At 42.7% G+C, this 21,827-nt stretch overlaps 1 protein-coding gene across 3 annotated transcripts in view; it reads right to left on the bottom strand.

The window, feature by feature from the left end:
• Sp1 (transcription factor Sp8) overlaps window positions 1-21,827 on the bottom strand; it is a 129,345-nt gene that overhangs the window by 100,005 nt on the left and 7,513 nt on the right. Inside the window, exon 1 of one of the 3 annotated variants that reach the window (XM_078197398.1) lies at window positions 7,830-8,229. The exons of the other annotated variants lie outside the window; for them this stretch is intronic. The gene's annotated coding sequence lies outside the window, so the exon portion shown is untranslated. Of the gene's footprint in view, window positions 1-7,829; window positions 8,230-21,827 lie in introns of those variants that run through there. 3 annotated transcript variants of the gene reach the window in all.

Below are 21,827 nucleotides of genomic sequence, written 5' to 3'. Positions count from 1 at the left end.
TTAAATCGAATAATGTGTCAGTAAAATATCATAAAGTATGTATATTCAATTCATATCGATGTCCTCTACAATATGGTAAAAAAAGATAAGCGCGTATTTTGTTTCTATTTTATCGCTTGTTTTTCGTTCGTTCACTATGCCGTTGTTTTGTTTGTTTTGTTTGTCCCATCTTTTTAATGTATGATGGGACTATTTAAGTCTCATTCTATAAATTCAGTCTCATTCTACAAATTCAATTGAACTATTATTTGTTTATGTTTTCATATGCTTTCAATAAAAAGATATCAATCGCGAATAGATATAAAAACGATATAAAAACGCGAAAAAATTTCTGTGCCACACAGGTCTATTTATTTCCTGAAATCCTGTGCCTCAAAGAGTTAAAAAGCTCTTCGATTGCTGCCAGAGAAACGCAGTATTTAAAATTTGAACAGTTACGAATTGCAAATATATTGCAATGCATAAATCGTTCCTACATGCATATTAATGTGCGATGACTTTCGTGCCTTTTGCTTGCGCGTGCCTTGACTTTGCGCTTCTTCGTAACACGTGTTGCGAACGGAAATGCCTTGTTGGGGTAATTAATTGTATTCGATGTTGCCAACTGTATTAGATGACTAATGAAGTTGCACAAAATATGTATAAGCTATTCCTCCAACGCGTAATACTATTGTGAAAAAAATGTCGTTGGATATTTTGTTATAAATCAAAGGAAAAAGTGCTATATTGTACAACGTCGACGTGGAAGGTCCATATAGAATAACACGTACTGTATCAGCAAATGTCGATAAAATGTAACGAAAAAAAACATTTTGTATATTGAAATGTTAAGGAACATATATGCCAAGTGGCGATATATTTTATGAAGTTCTTATTTTGTAAAAAATGTGGAGAAATATGACGTCTTGTTTGAACGCTTCACACGAGTCTCCCCTTCAAAACACTAAGTTCTCCGGTATGCATAATCATGATCTAATATATCCGTATCTTGAAAGGAACTAACACGAGAAAAATAGCAGAGAACGAACATAAACCTATATTTATAAAATAGCAAACTACCTATGATAGAATATACCAGTCAAGAAAGTCAAAATAGTCATAGAAAGTCAAAATTCTTAACACATTAAAAACCGCTAAGAAATCTCTAAGACATCTTAAAGACGAACACTATTCGAATCACCAAAATGCAATGCAATGCGTCGAATTTTCTCTGACACTAAGCTGTACACAATGGACAAAGTATATAGAACGTGTAGCAAACAAGGGTTTGTCTCGTGATCGCAGCACGAGAAAACTCTTGAGCGGTCCTTAACCCCTTGCACTAAGATTCCTTTCACGTTGCGTTGATCAGCACGTATTTATCCTTAATATTTTTAGAAAAAGGACCAGACTTCTTTTCAATGTGAAAGAAATTAATAATATTTATATTTAGTAGATCTTGTATGGATCAGGAGACTGACTCGTTATAATAGAGCGAGGGGTTAAAAAATGGGGCACGAAGCATGAGAAAAATCTTTGAGCAGTAATTAATTTGTTAAATTCGTTCTCAGGTGGACAGACAACGCGACAGTAGCATCGCTCGCAACGTTTTGAATTTGTTCGAATCTATGACATTGAAAAACCAACGCGGCACTCGCTACGCCAATCCTCCCAGGTTCGGATCCCGCGACCACGAAGAATCGTCCAAAGCTCCGCGGAATGCGTGCGAGCGCGAAACGTCGAACAATCGTAATTCTTTTTAACGGCGTTCCCGGTCGCTTCCCTCTGGTATCGCAACCACCGAACGGAACTCGGGCATTTCGTGGTTAAATTATGGGAAGAACGAGCCGCCGCCGACTTCACGGAGGAACGCGTAATTAAAGGCCATAACCGGGAGTCGAGGTGCGAATTGATAGTCGGTTGCGTGAACGCGATTACATGCACGAGTAACACGCCGCGTTTCTTCACCTTTTTAATATTTCTATAAGCGTGGTCCTCCCATGCCTTGCCACGCTATACGGTGTACGGCTTCTCACCCCCTTCTACCTCTACGCCGAAACGTCGAGCCACCGAACGAGGGACGAAACGACGTCGAAGTGCTGACGCGGGTAACCATCTTGGTTTCCCTGAGTGGTACTGCCGGTAAATGCCAACGGGATTCGGGGATGACTGCGAGAGAGAGAGAGAGAGAGAGAGAGAGAGAGAGAGAGGGAGGAAGCGTAGGAGGACGAGATTCCATGGGCGGATGGAGGCAGCGGGGGGAGCAGAGGGGAAACGGAGAACTCTGAGCGACGTGACCGCAAGAATCGATGCGGACGTTCCCTGAAAATCGTGTGCCGGGAAGCCCGGCGTTGCTGCTGACGCAGTGTTTTCCGCGATTCCGCAAGACTTTCTCGCGCTCGGATAACCGTTTTATATTGTATGGTCCCGCTGTTGCTTTCCCAATCGAGGGGCATCTCGAGATACGAGCCCGAGGAGCCGTCCTCTTTCTGGTGCGCCCCGCTTTTAGGATCGTTGAATAGGCAACGAGGTCCAAATGAAAACGCCGCAGACGGTCGGGGGTACGCGGGGCACGCCGAGCGAGAAACAGAAGCGTGCCGTTGTTACGTGTGCAGATTTTCTCACCGTCACATTTTCGGACGGTTTTTTGGAGTCGCGTGAGCCCCTTGGAAAAAAGTGTAAGACAAAAATGATGAAAACTGAATTAATTGTAGTTAGTTTATTTCAATATTGATTGAATGAAGAATTCTACTGTTATGTTAAGAGTTATTTATTTTAATTGTAGTTATTTTATTTACCAATTCAAATTATGTATGTTTTTGACGTGAAACGAGGGTAAGTTTTACACACTATTTGCAATTTATATGGAACCATCTTTTAGCTTAACCTGTTAGCTGCGTACGACGTGTATACACGTCATAAGGAAATGGCAATTTTACATCTTATAATAAAAATACTTCTCCTACGATTTATGTCAACATGGTTATGGTAACATATTCGTAAATTTCACATGCTTTAGGATAATTCTATAACAATTACCAAGAAAACTACGCTCAGTATGATTGATAAAACGCATAACAAAACTTATCTTCTAAATATATCGACGCAGCTAATTGGTTAAATATGGAATACCTCCAGGAAAATAAAAATACATGAAATAACTTAAGACTTTTTACCAATCAATGTCTACTAACGTCCTCAAAAGAAAAGACAGGATAATCATAACAAGACTTAGGACAGGACACTGTAGACTAACACACGAATGCGTTTTAAAAAACCCGAACCTCCAATATGCACTTACTGTAATGAAGCCATATTAAAAAAATACCATGTCCAGAGGCAAAAATATAAAATAACATCGCCGACAAATAATCCTAAATTACCTAAAAAAATCAACATCTATCACCGAATATAATCATCCTGAACTAAGAACAGCATCAAGATGTCGCTAATGACGAGACGTTCGATGCGACTTTAAACAACAAAAAAAGAAAAAAAATTAATAAAGAAAGATTCCCGAGTAATTCCTGTTTCTTGCAAAAGGTGGAGAAAATTGTTATTTTGCATGAAGATATTTTAAATTTCGTGAGTCACTGTATATTGAATTTAAAAAATTGACTTTGGTACACGAAAAGCGGCTGTATAGGCCACTGTGAAGTGTTGAAATAGGCATTGATTAATCCATGAATTTCCTACACAGTGGCAACCCAGTGATGAAATAGACATTGACTAGTCAACGAACACCTATCATGTGACGTCGAGTCGTGAAACAGGAATCGACTAGTTCTTAAATTCCTATTCGTGCAGTCGATCATGAAATAGGCACCGGTTAGGGTGGTGAACTCGGTTACTATTGGGTGACCAATTGCTGCATCGTTGGTTTGTTTCTAGGTGTAATTATTTTTTTATTTATCGAATAAGATGCATTACATTCTTTTATTAAAACATGAAAGAATTTTTGTTCTGCTTTTGTGCATAATTAATTTCTTATTTGTCAAGTAAGACATATTAAATTTGTTAATTTAAAAGCAAACGAAATAAAAGACTTTCTGCTTCATATTTGGGCATAAATATCCAAAACCGAATGAAACTCGCAGAGATCAGTCACCCCACAGTAGTCCACTAGCCTAGTCCACGAGAGCGCACAGAAATCCGTAAAAGCCAAACAAACGTTCGTCCGCGGGCAACTGCTGAGCCATCGGCCCGTGGCAAAGCGCAAAATCGTGGAGAAGCGCGATAGAATGTGCAAATCCAGGGATAAATGTCCCTTTTTCCTGCGGCGACCGAGCAGATTCGTTCCGGAGGGGAGCAAGCGACGGACCTATGACCCCCCTCGAAAAAATGAGAGCGCACTCGAGCCCCGAAGTGATGTAGAGCGACTCCCGGCTTCCGTCCGCTCCGTCCGCCGCCATCCTCATGAATTCCATTAGCCGTACATTTATCGGGCTCGTATTTTACTCGAGAGTCGGTTCGATCGTGCCGCCGGATAGAACCGGGAAGATTTATATCGAGCCTTTTGGAAACGCGTCGTTGCGAGCGGATAACGCAATATCTCCTCGAAGGAATCGGCCGCGTACACACCGTTCGGAGCTCTCTTGCCGATCTTTGCCGATCGGGCCGGCGAACAGGACCCGGGCAGCGCGCGTAGTCGAACAACGGCGCGAAGCTTTCACGGTATGGGCATAATTACTCGTTAATGTACTGTAATTCCGATCAAAACCCGGCCGTATCGAGCTAATAACAAGGCGCGCGGCAATTAACAGCGTCGAGGTTGTGGTTAAACATTAGCCTACATACATACAAAATAGGAGAGCTACGCCGTTGATTTGCCGCATGATCGCGCTCCCGGACACCTTTCCCGTGAAAAACTTTTTTCATAGATCCGAGGTCGGCGCGTCGTTTCCGGTCGCGGGGGAAACTTTTTGGCGCGACACGCGATTCCATGCCGAGCGCGCGTGCATCCCGCCTCGAAAGTCCCTTCGGCTCGCGGACGCTTCTCACGCGTTTCGCGTGTTACAGATCACACTCTCTATATTCATCGACGTTAATGGCGCAAAAAGCTTGTAAACGGCTTCTTTAAGGAGCACTAAATTATATTCCTCGGACATTTGCAAATGTACGATAGCCAGGGTTTTATCCTACGGTGTAATTGAAGCGGATCGGTCGTTGCGGGAATGGAAATAGATTGACGGGATAATTAAATTGCGCTTGACAAAAACGTCGATCGTTCGGTAGCCGGCAACAACGTCGATATTGGCGCGTAATTACCGGTACCGGTGCTGGTACCGTTTCCGGACGAGCGGCGGGTTCCTCGGCCGCCGCGGAAAACGCGTTCTCAGGAGGGGGGAGGGCGAGAGTTCGAACGTTTCGGTTCGGGAAGAGAGATTTCCGAAAAACGATTGCCAAAATTCTGCGGCGTTCGCCTCGCAAGTCGGCCGTGATCGCGCGATCTTCTTGCTGCCCCTTTTTTCCACGGCGGATCTTTTGCGTAAGCTATTGGCAAAAAGGAGGCTAACGAGCGGCAATCTTCTCGCCGAAGAGCGATGGGCGGTGGGCGCAAGGAGGTGGAACAGGAGACGAGATGAGGTATAAAAAAAAATGACGAACGGATAGATACGTTTCCGACATTCGGAGGACGAGATAAACGCTCCTCTTCGGCGGGGGTAGGCCGTGACTCAAGGCCGTGGCGCCACGTTCTGCCGTGCTCTGTTCTGCTCCTACGTGTACAGGCTCTTCCACTTGGCGATAGCGGTACACGCGAATTGCATCGACGTTTCCTATCGATACGTATTAATATTTGAGACATCGATACGTACGATATTAACACGTTTAGTGCCGTGTTAGTCAAATATGGGTGACACTAATTTTGAAAATTCATTTTTATTGCAATGCATTTGAACAACCTGTCTTTGAGTAGAATATTTCGAATAGAAAAGACTTCTATTGCTATCCTCTACGATAAATATTAACTTCCTCGTTTCGCTTTAATTTATTAAATTGCTTCAAATGCGAGGATTTTAATGGTTGATCGTCGACGCTGAACGCGTTAAAGTATGTCGATTGATTATGAAACGATATCCAGGAACGTAAACAAGATATTTGTCTATTTCTTTTTTTATATTACAGATTTGTTTCATTACTTTAGTAGTAAGTATTATTGTAACAAATACTGCTGTAATAAATATGTAGGAGACAGTTACGCAAAACGGGGTGATTTGGTTTTTAAATAATCGTTATCTCATTTGATATGATCAGACGAGAAAATTATGTGTAATATATAACGGAAGTAGAAAGAAGTCAGTAGGAAGAAAAGTAGTCAAATTTTAGGTAAAACTTAATGTTCGAAGTCAAAAGGAATTGTTATGTTTGTGACAAATATAGCAACGACTGCAGCAGAATTTTGATACTTATGAACTGCGTATCGATATTTAAATAAATTGTTATATTTCGTAATATTAGATAAATATTGATAGTAAAATATATCATAATATCAGATAAATATCAATACTAAAATATATCGTAATACCAGACAAATATCGATACTAAAATATCGAAATTTGACGTGAAAAATATCCATACTTCCAACTACAAATTTTATACTGAACAGCCCGCCATTTTGCAATCTACTTCGCAATTTGCTGCACTTTTAACAATTGATAAGCGAAAACTACATTATTAATCATAACAAAAAGACACACGCTACGACAACGAATCGAAATAGTTTAAATTAACTATAAAAATAATAAAAATAAGGTGAAACATTTCGATGTTTTTTTTCCAACAAGATGGCGCGCCGCAAGATACAATTTATTCCTCGAAGTTATGATCAAAATTGACCGATATCGTTTGATTTAACACCTTCCATCTTTTTTTCTGTCGGGTTACGTGGAAAAGAAAGTTTATGCTAATGCTCTCTAGTCGACTGAAGCATTTAACGGTTCGACTTATCTCGTAGTCGGCAGTTTGCTCTAGTTCTGTTAATTGCTTAACATAACGGCGCCACGAAAAGGATTTATTTAATATGTTTTACTTGTTATCATGTTGTATTTATTATTGTGTCTCATTTATTTTCTCCTTTTACTTACTATCATGTTTTAGTTCTTATTACTTTAGTTTCTTTGTAAATGTCGGTGTCTTGAACAGATTTCTACAAAACAAGCTTAGCAGTTGACTTATTAAGGAAACATACGAGTCATTATCGAGGAAATAGAGTCGCAAATGTGTGAAAATGTGATGGAAAATTTCATCGAAAAAGAATCGCCAAAATGAATGATAATTTAACTGTGAAAATATAAAATTGCCAAGACTGGATTTATTTAAACTTTATATGATTTATATAATGACATACGCTTCAAAAAAGTATACCTAAACATTTTTCCTAGGAATATTTTTCTTGCATTTGTAAAATAAAAAAATCAAGATCGAGTCACTTTGACTAATTTTGCAATTCTAGCGTTAATGTTATACTCCCCGAATTGAAATCAAACTCATACGACATTATAGGACAGTGAAAAACACGTACTCTTGACAAATGAAAACGGAACCTGTGGAAGAGCCTGTACAGCAAGAAATCCGTGGATCGCGTGCTCCGCCTAACTTTTCGCCGGCCGATGTTGTGTGCGCGAGGCCTGAAGACGCATAATGACGATGTTCTCTGTCGGCTCCACGCAAAGAGTCACGACGACTCCGAAGGCAGCTCTGTTACGCGGAAGCCTGCCAGCGAAAAATTCCCGAATGGATATGTTCCATCGAAATGCCGCCACGTTAAACCAGTTTCTAGCGGTCGTGATGCTCGTGGATCGGGATGCCTACGATTTAAATCAACGTCGCTTGGTATCGGCGCTACTTACTCACGATGAACTTCCCAATTCTCCCGCGATCACCGGCAGGACCAGTTTGCGATCTCGATCCACTGACCCGATGAACCAGCGAATCCCTGCTCCTCCCGTCCGGTCGCACAATCCGCGTAAGAGCAATTCGCCGTTGAATATTTGCGACGACTACGGCAAACGGCGAACTATCGCCGAACTAACACCGTCCCCCAACCAGCATTGTTTAAAACCGATTATCGGAGTCACTGAACATTGTTGCGATTAGACCTCTTATTAGCCGGTTATCGACGGATCGGCCTTGTCTCGTGGCAATTATGACGAACTTCGACGACAATGTTGCGACCGTAGAAACTCGTTCGTACGCGTAAGGTCCCGTCTTCGCGGAAAGAAATGTCCGGCGCTGCCGCGGCGACGTTGGTTTTCGTTCGCGACTACCATCGGGTACCGATAAACCGGCAAACCTGTTTACTCAAGGAGACAAGATCGCGTTACTCTTAATTACGACCGCAGTTAACGTACCGCATAATTACCCGCAATTAAGCCTGGATAGATTCATTTGACGTTTGCCAATTAAGCGCACGCGGGCTGGCCAGTTTTTCCGCCCGATCGCAGTTTAACGGGGAATTCGGGCAAAAAAAGCCCGGCCGGAGAAAGAAGAAACGCGCGAAACCGCGGATCGCCGATGCAGGAATCGATCTCTGTCGGCCGCGGATTATTTCGAGTTCGACTTCGATGCCGGATGCGAGATGTGTATACGTATACGAGTCGCGCGTTTCGTATCGCGATCGATCTGTCCGCTCGGCGTTGTGGACGGAGCACGGTGTAACGCGCGGACGATCGATCTTAGAAACGTGAGGAGCATCGGGGAAGGAATCGACGCAGCAGTGAGTTACGAGCGTCATTTGCGTAATGACTGCGATCGGGAGCACTTTTTGCGCAGATACGACAATTGACCCGAGCCGGCTGACACTTCGCGTCGATAGAGTGGAAGAGAGAGAGAGAGAGAGAGAGAGAGAGAGAATTCCCTTGGATTTGAATCGGAGCCTTTACGCAGATACGTGAAGTAGGCGGTTTACCGAATAGGGCAAAGGTGCCTAATATGAGAGCCATTTGTCTGTAACCCTTTTCGTACCAGTACTCTGTTTGCCGTGACACTCTCTATACGAGGCGCCGCGTCGAAAATTCGCACATTGTCAATCCTCCTTTGTATGAAGATTTTCCTAAGCGTTAAGTAAAAACTGTGCTTAATAAAACAACGTTTATTTTAACTAAAAGTGTTGCTTGTAGTTTTAATATTATATTTATTTAAAATTCTGTTGTTTATACCGATCACCACATGGACGCCGGATATATCCGGCACTCGTCCATACCGGTCATCGCATGGCGCTGGTACTGAAAGGGTTAAATCATAATTTTTTATTAAAAGCAGATACACTGTTAAAAACTAACAGAAACGAATATTCCATTTCTGCTGGTATGAAATAATTTCTAAAAACCATTTGCAGATTGACATAGTACAGTAGATAACATTGTTGTAGAACCTATGCAAGAAATTATTGCAGAAATTTAAAACGAGAATAAATATAAATGTATAAAGCTTAATGGATCTGTCGAAAATTTTAAGTAATTGTCAAAACCTAGATGGTCAAATAAGAATATTTATATTCTGGGTCCAAATGGACTCAAACTCATGGTTGTTTAAATGTTAAGAGAGACCTCAAGATGGAATCTAAACGATGACAATATAAGAACGTTCATGTCTGCTTTAAATCCATAAATCCACATGGCATGTTATATATTATAGTTTTTATATTATAGTTATTTATGTCAATAGAAATTTTAATTATAATCTTTAATAATAAATCTTCTATTATATAAAATAAGTTTATATGTATAGCTATAGATTATAATCCACATGGTCGTCAATGGCCTTAATGCAATGACCTCAATGCGATCACGCTAAAGTGTGTACACTTATAATAATAACTATAATAATAATAAAATATGTATTCTTTCACAATCTACCAGAAAATATGGGAAACTTCCGCTTATACTTAATAAAGAAAAATTCTAAACTTACACAAATTTACAGTTTGGTTTCCTCAGAAAATCTTTTTCTTTATTTCTCATTTCTAAATTTTAAACTTTATTCAGTCCAATTTTACGCTTATAATTTTTAAGATATTTTTATACGATCAAATTTCATTAAAACCCCTGCGCCAAGCATTTTACAAATACGACGCATTATGTTCATCTTACTAAGTTGATTAACCCCTTGCCAGACTTTGACGAGTCTGACACGTGATGGTAATAACCTGTTAAGTACGAATGCTATTCCGTTCTTTATGTCTGAATAAAACTCTGATTCCACGTCATCAGTATTTAACCATTTAAGTAATTGTAGACACATAATAAATATAATTGCCTTTTTCTTCTGAGAGATAATTACAATCGAGAAGTTCATAATCACAGTAACTGTGAAGAGAATAATACGACAGTGGTTAAAGACAGAAGGGAGCCCCTATTTGGCTTTCCTCTATTGCAATCGACAAATAAAATTTTTATTTTGCATAAAAATGGACAGTCTACTAATAACACAGCTACTCGAATACTTTAATTAACGTTACAATCCCAAAAATTTAAAAAAAATGAAAATTAGTTATCCGAAAATGCAATTGAGTACTAGATCATATTAACACTATGCTGTCCTGTGTCATCACAGTAGTATAATAACGCACAAAGTATCGCTCAACTGCCGGCGACACCACAAAATATCGCCCAATATGGCGTGGTGATTTGTTGTTATTTTATTCAAGTAACAATATGTTACGCACGTCAGCAAGTTTTTTGTTTTTATAAGTACTTGCAACAAGTACCTGTCAACATCAGTTAATACTCATTTCCGAAATTAACAAATGAAAACGAAGAAACTGCCATGCATGTTCCAAAAACAAAAACAGAAGGGCGACAAACTTAATGTGCAAAACTTGTGGAGTTGCGTTGCACCTTAGAGATCGTTTTACCTAACATCATCCAAAAGAGAAATATTGAGTAATTACCAAAGAAAATGTAAATAAAGAAATATATACGTCAAACAAATTATACATTTATTTACGTATGCATATTTTCAAAATTTCATGAAAACAGGGAAGCAAGATTGGAAACTCATGAGAACTAACGATAAGATTAGTAAAACTTGACAATTTATAATCTATGGATAACCTTAACTCTTTGCACCACTACTCCTTTCACGCTGCCTTGATCAGCCCTGATTTGTTCTTAATACTTTCCTTAATAGAACCAGATCATTTTTGTTTCTTCTATTGTCTTTATTTACTTCCGTTTCTAGACTTCGATAACAGAAAAATTCAATTTGATTTCGATTTAGAAGAAATTACTAATATTCATATTTATTAGTTATTCCATCGGATCTCTGTCACGAGTCTAACTCGTTATTACAGTGCAAGGGGTTAAGAACTGCCGACGGTGACAAGCGAAGTAATCTGAATTAGTGCTGCCGGCGCCAAGCGAAAAAATGTGTACGAGACGCTTGGCCGGCAAAGAGTTAACAGCGAATTCGAGTCAAAGTGTCCGTAGATGATATCAATAACACCCGAGCGACAGTTCTAATTCGAATTGATTCGAGGAAATGTGAGGCCCGATCGAGTGCCGCGATCGGTGGCGGACGACGTATTTGGGGAGGAATCGGTGTCCGCGATACCGTGAAATTACGGCGAGCCAGATTCACGGCGCGGCGGAAGCGCGTACCGCATCGCAGGCAACTGACCGCGTACAATTATGTACGTCGTTTTCTGCAGGCCGCGCGAGAAGAGTCGGAGAGAGAACGGGGAATAGCAGAGAAAGGAGGAGAACGAGAAAGAAAGAAGGAACGAAAGAAAGACAGAAAGAAAGAAAGAAAGAGAGAAATAGCAGCAGCGTTTTCCAAACGGATTGACGCTGCCACGAACCAACGGAGGAGCTAATACGTGATCCGCGACTAGCTGTGTACGTTCTACGTACGCGTGTACGAGCAGCACGCTGGGTATTAAGTAGCGGTATTTACCAAGCTACAATTATCCCCGTTTTCATGCTGGCAATCTCTCGAACGCGATGGAGGCTCTCGAGCGCGCGGACTACGTGGGAACTCCTCTATCGACGGTGAGCGCGCTGGTGGCTCGTTCGGGACCGATCGCGAACCGATCCGCTACGAGGGGAGAGGACAGACTGTAAAACTCCGGAGCGATCCTAATCGGCAATAAGAAATTCTGGAATTACCTTCCGAGAAAACCGTACGCGGACTATTCCGTCATATAACCGTCACCCGGGCCGGGCTCGTTCGGGAACAGGTCCTCGGGGATGTCCGTGATAGGTCTCGCCCGTAAACGTGGGATAATATCCGAGTTTCGTATATTATTTCTTGGAAGAAGGAAGCCGGTATGAACGCGGATCGAAAAAGTCACACGAGAGGATTTAGACCTCTTCATCGACCTAGTCTGAATTCCCCCAAGGCCGCCGCGATAGATGGACACGCGATCCTTGCGGTAGACTTTCAGGTAGAACTTCCACGATAGAGGACAATACGATGTTTGCTGAAATATCGTTTCATTATCGAACAAATATCGAGGATACAACGTTGAACAAAATAGGTAAATTGCAGTCGAAAATGCATCAACCTTGACGGATAATAACTCCGCGAAAAATCATCGTAGGATGGTGATTGTTTTCTTAAATTAAAGCTTGGAACTTCTAGTTTGAGATTATGCTTGTGAATTTTAAGTTTGATGGATCCTCAGCAGTACAGCTCTTTGAATCTCCCTGTGGTGCACGCTTGATAATGTCGATGCGGGTGGTACATGACAAAAATACAAGGGTTTCTTTAAAGTGCTGTAACTTTGCTAATGAAAATCGCAACCACGTTTTGTTTATTTTAAATTGAAGGGGAAGGATCAGTCTTCGTTTAAAAGCAAACGACAGCTCGGAATAAAAATTTACGAAGCCTCTGCATTTTGTTGAAGTTGAATTTTTAATATGATAAACATGGTCTTGCATTTGAAGAGTAATGAGGATGCAACAAAGTTAAAATATAGAAACATTATCTTAAAGTAGAGATTTTAAACCTTAATTTATCATCCTACGATGAGTTTTAATACCATTCATTATATTTTATTTCATGAAATAAGGCTATTTATTTCATTTTACTTTTACTTTATAAAATAAAACCATTTATCTCATTTTATTTTAATTTCGTAAAGTAAAGCTATTTATTTATATTAGTTGACCAATAAGTCATTGCGTTTTTCCCATAGATGGCAATATAAAATAACACAGTGACTTATGACGGTCAACATGATATATTCTCAGAATAAATAATAATTACAAAAAAGATCAAATTACTTCAATTCATCACGTTAAGTACAGTATCGTATCGAACATTATATAATCAAACTAAAAATTCTAAACAAATGAGACCCAGGTTCGCGCAAGATATCATGTATATCATCTCATATTATTTATGAGAGTCTCCTACCAAAACTACTTTTAATCTCTTGTCTTCAACAATCTACATCTTAATCTACATCCGTCTAAAATTGCTTTAATCTATCGTCTCATTCCTCGAACCGAGCCAATATTAATATCATCCTCGACCCAACCGGAACTCCTACATACAGGTAGAAATTAAAAACTTGAAACAACCGCGACGAAAGAAGTTTGCCGATCTCTCGCTGCCCGTTGATGGCACACTTGTTGCCGCACGGAGGCAACGTTTCGCGGAAAGAACGACGGATTAGGTTGTCGGCGTGCCCGCGCCCGAATAAAGGAGAAATAAATCGTGGCGGCAAGGCAAAAATGAATCCTCGTTAATAAAGTCCGAGAGGAGGAGAAACGAGCCACGGACGAGAGGGCCCGATCACCCTCGATTATCGGCGTCTGTTATCGACGCCCGCGAGGCCGCGTCGCCGGTATTTGCATTGGATCGGTGATTAAGCAGGGGGCGGACTGGAAAACTGCCGGTGCTGTTTTTACGAGCGGTCAACGCTCCTTTCGCCTCCGACGTCCTCCCATTCTGCGGTGCTCCTCCGTCACCCCCCTCCGGGCATCTTGATGTCATTCTACGGTGCCTCGCTCGCCGAGTAATTAAAACGTAGTCAGCTCTATTCGAGATCCCTTGACGGTGATTAAGGTTTCCTAACTGATGCGCGTACGCTCCGAGCTGGCTGACGCACTGTCCTGCATCGGCGTATCCGCGTTATTACTCGTCCAGCCCGGCAAGGAGGAACGTCCGATTGCGAGGAAACTCTGGGAACGTTCGCGCGATCAGCCGGCGAGATAGCTCGTCGGGAGATGGATCTCTCTTTCTCCGTCTCTTTCTCTTTGTCTATCTCCTCCTTGCGCGCGCCCGCGCTCCCGACACTGCCGTTTCCCTCGACAGCATTCCTCGGAAAGCCGCTTTTTCCCATTTTTCTCATTTACTCGCATTTATTTCCTTCTTTTCTCTTTCTTCCACGACCTCTCTCCGGGGACGATTCCGTTCCTCCTCGTGGTTCCATGGTGAGCGGAGAAACGGGGGGAGCCCGGCGGGGCACACCGCGTGGCCACTTTGTTCAACGAGTTGATCGCGTTAACCAATTAACTCGGAGCGACAACCTCTGGATTCCAGAAATTCAGAGAGTCCGCTGGACCCCGTCCACGGCCAGGGAGAGTCTTCCCGGAACGCGTTCTCGTAACGAGACATCAGGCTAATAATAAACGACCGTTCGGGTCCGGCGAAAATAAACCAGCTGACGGGGAACGGCCGATTCCACGGAGTGACCAACGACGAACAGTCTCTCTATCTCTGTCTATTTCTCTCCCTGGAACGTTGCGCCATCGCATCGGCTCTAATCGAATCGAATCGAATCGAATCGAATCGAATCGAATCGAATCGGGCGATCGACGCGATGAAGAAGCCGAGCTCTCCTCGGCGGCTCGCCGGGGTTCCCGTGCACTCGATATTCGGGCAACGTATTTAGAAAATGGCGGATAGCGTGCCTTGGGCCTGACGATTACTCAGGAATGAAGGGATACCGGTATCGCCACGCCAGAAACACGATCCAGCTGTAGCGAGAGCTGCTGGCGCCTTCCACACCCACGTTTCACGGTGCAAGCGGCGGCTGCGGCGGCGGAACGGCGCGCGGCCGTGTTCGCCGTCGTCCGGCTCCGCTCGTGCGAGAGAGAGAGCACGGAAGTCGTGTGTACCCGGCCAGGGCAAATCGTATCGACAAATTGGATCGAGTAGAAAGCGGCGAGGCCCGTTGTTAACGCGTCCGGCGCGCTCGCGGCCGCAGTTTTTCGCAGCTCTCGCGGCCGCGCGCAGGCCAACGAGCACTGCTCGGGATACTTCTCCGAAATAAATCTATTACGTGTTCGTGACGAGGGATGGGGAGGGGAGGGGAGGAACGAGGCCTGGCCACGGGTAGAACGCGAACAACCGCTGCATTTTATACGCGTTACTGCACACGCGAATACTTTATGCACGTATTACGCGGAGCGTAATGCGAATTTTATTGCGGTTACGCGTACCGGCCACTTTTCTCGGGCCGCTCGAGGCGGTCGCGCACCGACCCGCTCCGATCCGCGCCAGCCCGCGAGAGACCCGTCCGGGGCCGGCCACGAAACAGAAAGAGCTCGACTTTAAACAAAACGATGATATACTGTGCCGAACGATATTAAAAAGCCCATCCTCTCCTCATGGGATGCTGATGTACTGCGCGAAAATTGCTGCCTGCCGGCCAGCTCTCTCCCTCTCTCTCTCTCTTTCCTTCTCTTTTTCTCTCTGCGACTCGCGAGCCTCGAGTATTCTTGCTGCGAATTAAAATTTCGTTAGCCGCTTTGCGATCGGCCGGACCTCGGGAATCACTGCGTGCGTCGTTATAGTCGACGGTAATGAACGCTAAAACGGGCCAGCGACGAATTATTGAATTCACCGGGGAGGAGGGTCGGCTGCGAGAAGATATTACGCCGTCTTGTGAGTCCGTGTCGTTTAAGGTTCCCATTCTCTAGAACGCGTTAAGTGCCGAACATCGCCACCGAAGATTCCTAGAATATCGAAGTCGCGTAATTAATGAAACCGAAACGATGAAAAACTGAAGGGTTTAAAGGAAGAATGGTTTACGCTAGTGATTTCACTTGTTCATTTTTAATTAATTTTATTTTCATTTTTTCGTGGATTTTAGAGCATCCCTTAGGAATTAAAACAGGTACGAGGTGATGCCCATCATCAAGTAAAATTCATCGCGCTTTTCTGTTTCAGTGAAAAATGCATTAAAACTCAGAGAAAATAGTGAAAGTTTGTCTTTGAGACCTGAAATCATGCGTAATGTCATGGAAAATGCTGTGGAAAGTGCTTGTATTTGTGAGCAAAAAGATGGTAGTTGTTTGAAGGGCCTAATTTACAAGATATACATTAATTATATTCGCAAATAATAGCACTCAACGTGTGAAATAAGGAAAGTCATGGCACACCCTCGCTAAGGTGATTACACCCTCAGTTAAGTTGACAGCAGCATATACCCTCTGGTAAGTTGATTAAATCCTGGCACTCGTCACAAAATACTGTCTGGTTGAACGAAAACCTCGAACAAAGCTCTATCTTAAATTTTTATCACATTTATTTGTTTACTTAACTTAACCAGTTTGCTATTTTTGACGACTATACTCGTCGCCAAATTCATGACTTCGCGGGCTAAACTAAATTATTTAATTCGCTTGTAATTAAAAACAAGCTCGTAATTAAACTGTCCATAGCAATAAATGCAATGACGTCCAACATAGCAGAGACAAATACAAAGTTAAAAATAATATGACTGACATAATGAGCTCGAATGATGCTACGAAGAATCTAATCCTATTTTCGAAAGACATCAATATGTATCCTACAATTTAAATAAAGGAGAGACCGGTCGACAATGCTCAGATAACAACCTGCGTTGTTACTACAGCTTTAAACAAGAACAAAAGACAATAAAATCAGACAATACAACTCATTCAATAAATATAAAATTAATTCTGCCCGAAAACAAACCAAAGACACAGTAATCGGTCGTAAGGCACGGTAACCGGGTCGCGATACCCTATAGGGCGACCTAATATGTATCTCCGAACGGGTAGAAAACAAAAGCCGAGCGTCGCTGAAGAGGATGCAGCGGAATCTAGCGGATCTCGTGTAAGCCGGGCTTACGTGCCGTTTCCGGGACTTCCGAGAAACCAGCCGGAAATGACAATAAAAATAATCACTTCAACAAAGTGAATCCAGACTCTCTACCGACCACCGCGTGTACCCCGTTACCGGGACGCCGGGCCGGTAATGACATCTAATTACTTTCCACCGCACTGCGCAGAAACGCCGCTCGATTTCGAACGGTGCCCACCGCTAATTTGCGCGTGGAGCCTGCGTTAATTAATCCGAGCGGATGCGCGGATTGTCGTCGCGGGTCCTGAAATTAGGCAACGCATTGTCCGAGGCAGCGGAAACCGAAGACTGCCGGCCGCCCGACTTTCTAGCCGCGCGCGTATCGGCTCCGCCGTTTCTTCTGCCTCCGCTTCTGCACCGCGCGAACGAACGTACGATTCTATCGTTGCCCGGTCGGATTCAGCGTAAAACCGCGCTAACGACGGGAAGCGGATAATCTTTGCTCGTTCGGCCATATGGGCTCGCCGCTGGAAAATGATCGACATGCTTTCCAGCCCCCGGCAGGGTTTAATGTTGCTCGTGGAGGAAGCCCGCGCGATCGATAATTCGAGGAACAACTGCGGCCAGATGACACGGATTGATACCGGCGATCACGCGCCTATCAAACTATTTGCTCGCGTTTCCACGGCGCTCCACAATCTCTTAGTTTTCGAGCGAAGATCTCTTAGTTTCCGCGCGACGATCTCTTAGTTTTCGAGTGAAGATCTCTTAGTTTTCGAATGAAGATCTCTTAGTTTCCCCGCGACAATTTCTTAGTTTTTGCGCGACGATCTCTTAGTTTTTGCGCGACGATCTCTTAGTTTTCGCACGATCTGGATCAACGAGGATCCGTCGATCGCCTGTTCGCGACGCCCATTTCGTAGCGCCTAGTTGCCACTTCGTTCCACCATGTACTTATCTACTTGGCTTTATTAGTAGTGTTGAGGTCTTAATTAGAGTAGTGGAATCTTAGTTTTAATAATACTTTAATTAGTACGGCTTAATTAGACACACGTGCCAAGGAGCTGGCTTTACACAATGTGTGCAGTAACAGGATTCGGAAAGTGTTCAGTGTTGCTTTTTTAAACGTGTGCGGGACGAGTGTCTAGATAAATGTTGTCTAATAGGCATACAAATGTATAGGGTAAGTCAAGTTACCGGGCTGTAGGTGGGTCCCAGGTAAATTTTAAACAAAGCTGTAGAGAAATATTGTACACTATTTTATAGGATATATTAAGTTGTAGCACGATTTTATTCAAAATTCCAACAGTATATTTGCAAAATTCGCCTGCATTTGCAAAGTGCGTCTGTATTTGCAAAACACGTATTCTTTTTCCAATAAAACTATATATTTTTTAGAGGTAGGTCGATTCTCTAGAACAGTCATAGTAAATAGGTAAAGAAATTAATATTTTTCAAGATATAACTTGAATAATTTTCGTCGAAAATATTTCATTAAATATTTGAATGTTATTGATGTAATTGCAAGAAATAGTTACTGAATAGTGAGCTAATCCTCTCTATAATCGAATTAAATAGTTGTATCAGAAATGCATAAAACCGTCAGTGTACTCGTCGATGACAATAGCTATTACTATCCTCCGGAATTTGTTCTGTAATTTCATTACTTCATTCGAACGCTATGTCATTACTATCGTACACAACCACTCTTAATTCTTGTCCTACTGTCATTACAATTACGGAGATTACCATCATCATTATTCCTATTATTGATATTACACACTCGTACTCGTGTGCTCGCTACTATTACACTTTCAGCAACACAGGGTTTACAAAATTTACACAACAATTAAATAGATAAATAAATAAATAAACGTAATGAATAAATAAATAACTGAATGAATGAATGAATGAATGAACTAATTAATAATTGATTAATTAATTTATTTATTCCTTCAGTCATTAATTCATTAATAACAAATATTTCGCGTTTCCCCATCACTCGACCATCTCCCCTTTCTCTCGCAATCGCTGACGAGAACCAGCAACGATCCGATCGCGGCGCTCGACCATTTTAATCGCGTCTCGAATCATCAGCCGACGATCTCGCCGTTTCCGCGCGACCGTCGTCTAGAACCAGGGCGGATTCGCTCGTTGAAAAAAACACTTGCTCGCGATCTTCGACTACGTCGAAGGCGAGCCCGCTATCCGGCGAATCGGGCCCGGCTCCGTCAAGGGTCGCGGTCTCACGAGATGCGGTTAACGTTGTTCCACGAACTGGAACTCGGTTGCCCCGTGAACTAGCGCGGGAGAGTTTCGAGAGCGGCCGCGCGCGTCGTCCTTTTCATGAAAATTTCAGCCGCGCCGCGGCGGGGCACGTCGTGTATCTCGGCTGACGATCGCGTCAAATAAATCCAATTCCTTCGTGTCTGGCGCGCTTTTTTTGCGCTCGCGTTCGCGAGAAAGAAAAGGTTTAATGTTTACGAGCCACATAAAAACGTCGATACCACCGTCTGATAACGTCGTTCGCTGCACGCTCGAGGGATTCGAAACTCGTTAAGTCGTGCCTCGCGTTCCTCCGCGATCGTTACGACGTGGTGTGCGTATGTCTTTCTTAATAACTTAACTCTCGAATCGCATAAAAGCGGGCCCCCTCCCCCCCACTCCCCTCGTTGCATTGTGAAGCCCTCGCGGATTGGATCTTCCGGCAAGCGTACGAGCGCATCATCGATCGAGAACGAGAGAACTTCGGCGGTTCGACCCGGCAGCTAGGGCAAAGCGAGAGAGAGAGAGAGAAAGGCAGGAAGAAAATTCTTCGCAAACGAATTCTCGAGAGCGAACACGGCAGCACCGGCAATTATCGCATACTACACGGCCCGTCCAGCAATTATCATCGGTCGTTCATCCGCGTCTACGTCGAGATTATTGCCGCGGCGCGGTGGTGAATTTTCCCGAAATTGTAGACAATGCTAATAGCTCCGTGATTAGTGGTTTCTTACTTTGTTCAGCCTAATACTGTTTTTATTTGGTATTGAATAATCCTTTGAATTATCGAACGTTGTTATAAAGCGATTCAAGATGTCCTTCGTACATTGATATAAAAGCAAAATGAGAAACTAATTGTTATACTGTATATCTCACTTGACATCGCATAATTTCTGCTTGAAATATTTTTTTATGTAACCGAAGCTTCGCATGTAATTTAACACTTTGTTTAAAAAATCGTACGAAGTAGGTAAAATTAATACTTTCAATTTTAATATAAATCTTTTGATATTTTAATTTATTTCAGTTAATTATGATGAGAATTTTAAACATCAAAAACTGAACTGAATTTAACTCTTCGGATATGAAAATGTAGCAATGAATATAAATGAAAATATTAATAATATTAATAATATTTCTTTGATCAATGGGTGGCAGACCCTGTATTACATTAATATAGCAATAAAAAATTACGGTAAACAGAAAAGAAAAGATACAATAAAATGTACAATAGAAGATAAAGTAAGCAATCAGGATATTTAAATGATGTGAATACAAAGAAAAATAAAAGGATAATACAGCATAAGATTATTAAAACAATAAATAAGAAATTTGAAAAATTAAATAATCATATCTCTCTTCCGAGATTGTCCACTTTTGTTTACAAGCCGAGGAACAATTAAAGAAAATGTACTATACGTGACAATACTGGTCAAAAATTAACAGAAATCGACCTGCAATATATACAACGAACAAAAATTGTTTCCTTTTATCAGAGAAATTATTAAGAACGTATCCATTAAATAAATCTAAGTGCAAGGGGTTAATATCCCATCGTATATTATCCATTGTATATTAATCTTAAAAAATTGTATATTAACATGAAAAATCACGAATTAATCAGAAATATTATATATTGCGAATTAATCTTCATATCACCAAATGAATAATTCCCCTTAGTACAACATTGACATGGTCTTACACTAAAAATCAGTTCCAATGATAAATCATGCACAATTAACATCCGCCGCATATTCGATCCAAAGTACAAACGAAAATCGTTCAACTTATGTCCACGATTCCGGTCAAATTCAGCGGCGTGCGGTCGTACCGCGAGGCAAGGGCGCGGAGCAACGAAAAGGCAGCAGCAGCAGCAGCAGCAACAACAACGGGCAACGAAGAGCGGGTCGGCCGTTTCTCCGGACACACGTATACATATACCCTTCTTGTTCCGTCGGCCGTCTCCCTCTCTCTCTTTGTTTCTCCCAGTTTCTACGGCGGAGGATCCACCGAAGGATCTCGGAAGGGCTCGCGGAGAGTCGGAAACTGTGCTGGCTGGCACACACGAAGTCGAAAGAGGCTTCGCAGGTAATTGCTAGGCCGACGGGTCGATAATGAGCCCTGGCTTCGGGGAACCGATTACACCCGGCCCAAGCCAAAAGCAAAGCCAAGAGCCGGGAGAGAGAGCCGGCGAAGAACGGGAGGATGAGGAGGATATCCCCCGAACGGAGGGAGAAAGTTCCGAAGAAGGGAACGAGAGAGGGACCGGAGGACGCGGCTCGAATCTTCTGTCGGTCCACGTAGCTCGATAATCCCGGCGATTTTTCAAGATCGCGCGAACCCTTATCCGTGTACATTCGATCGACGAGGCAGATCTCTCTGCGCGCGTACGCGTCGCGTCGTCGCCGGGACGGCAGCAAACCGTGAACTCGGTTGCGCGGATAGGAGTTTATCCCGTTCGGAATGGTATTATTATTAAGATTATATTATAACGGAACGACCCGTAACGGTGTTCCTCGAAGCGGGCGGGGTGCGCTGGTACGAAACAAGAGCAGAAGATAAACGGCGTAACGAGAGGCAAA

Source organism: Augochlora pura, chromosome 3, assembly GCF_028453695.1.
Source record: "Augochlora pura isolate Apur16 chromosome 3, APUR_v2.2.1, whole genome shotgun sequence".
Classification (NCBI taxonomy): Eukaryota; Metazoa; Arthropoda; class Insecta; order Hymenoptera; family Halictidae; genus Augochlora; species Augochlora pura.
The sequence above is the reverse complement of the archived record's forward strand: the minus strand, read 5'-3'. Positions and strand labels throughout refer to the sequence as shown.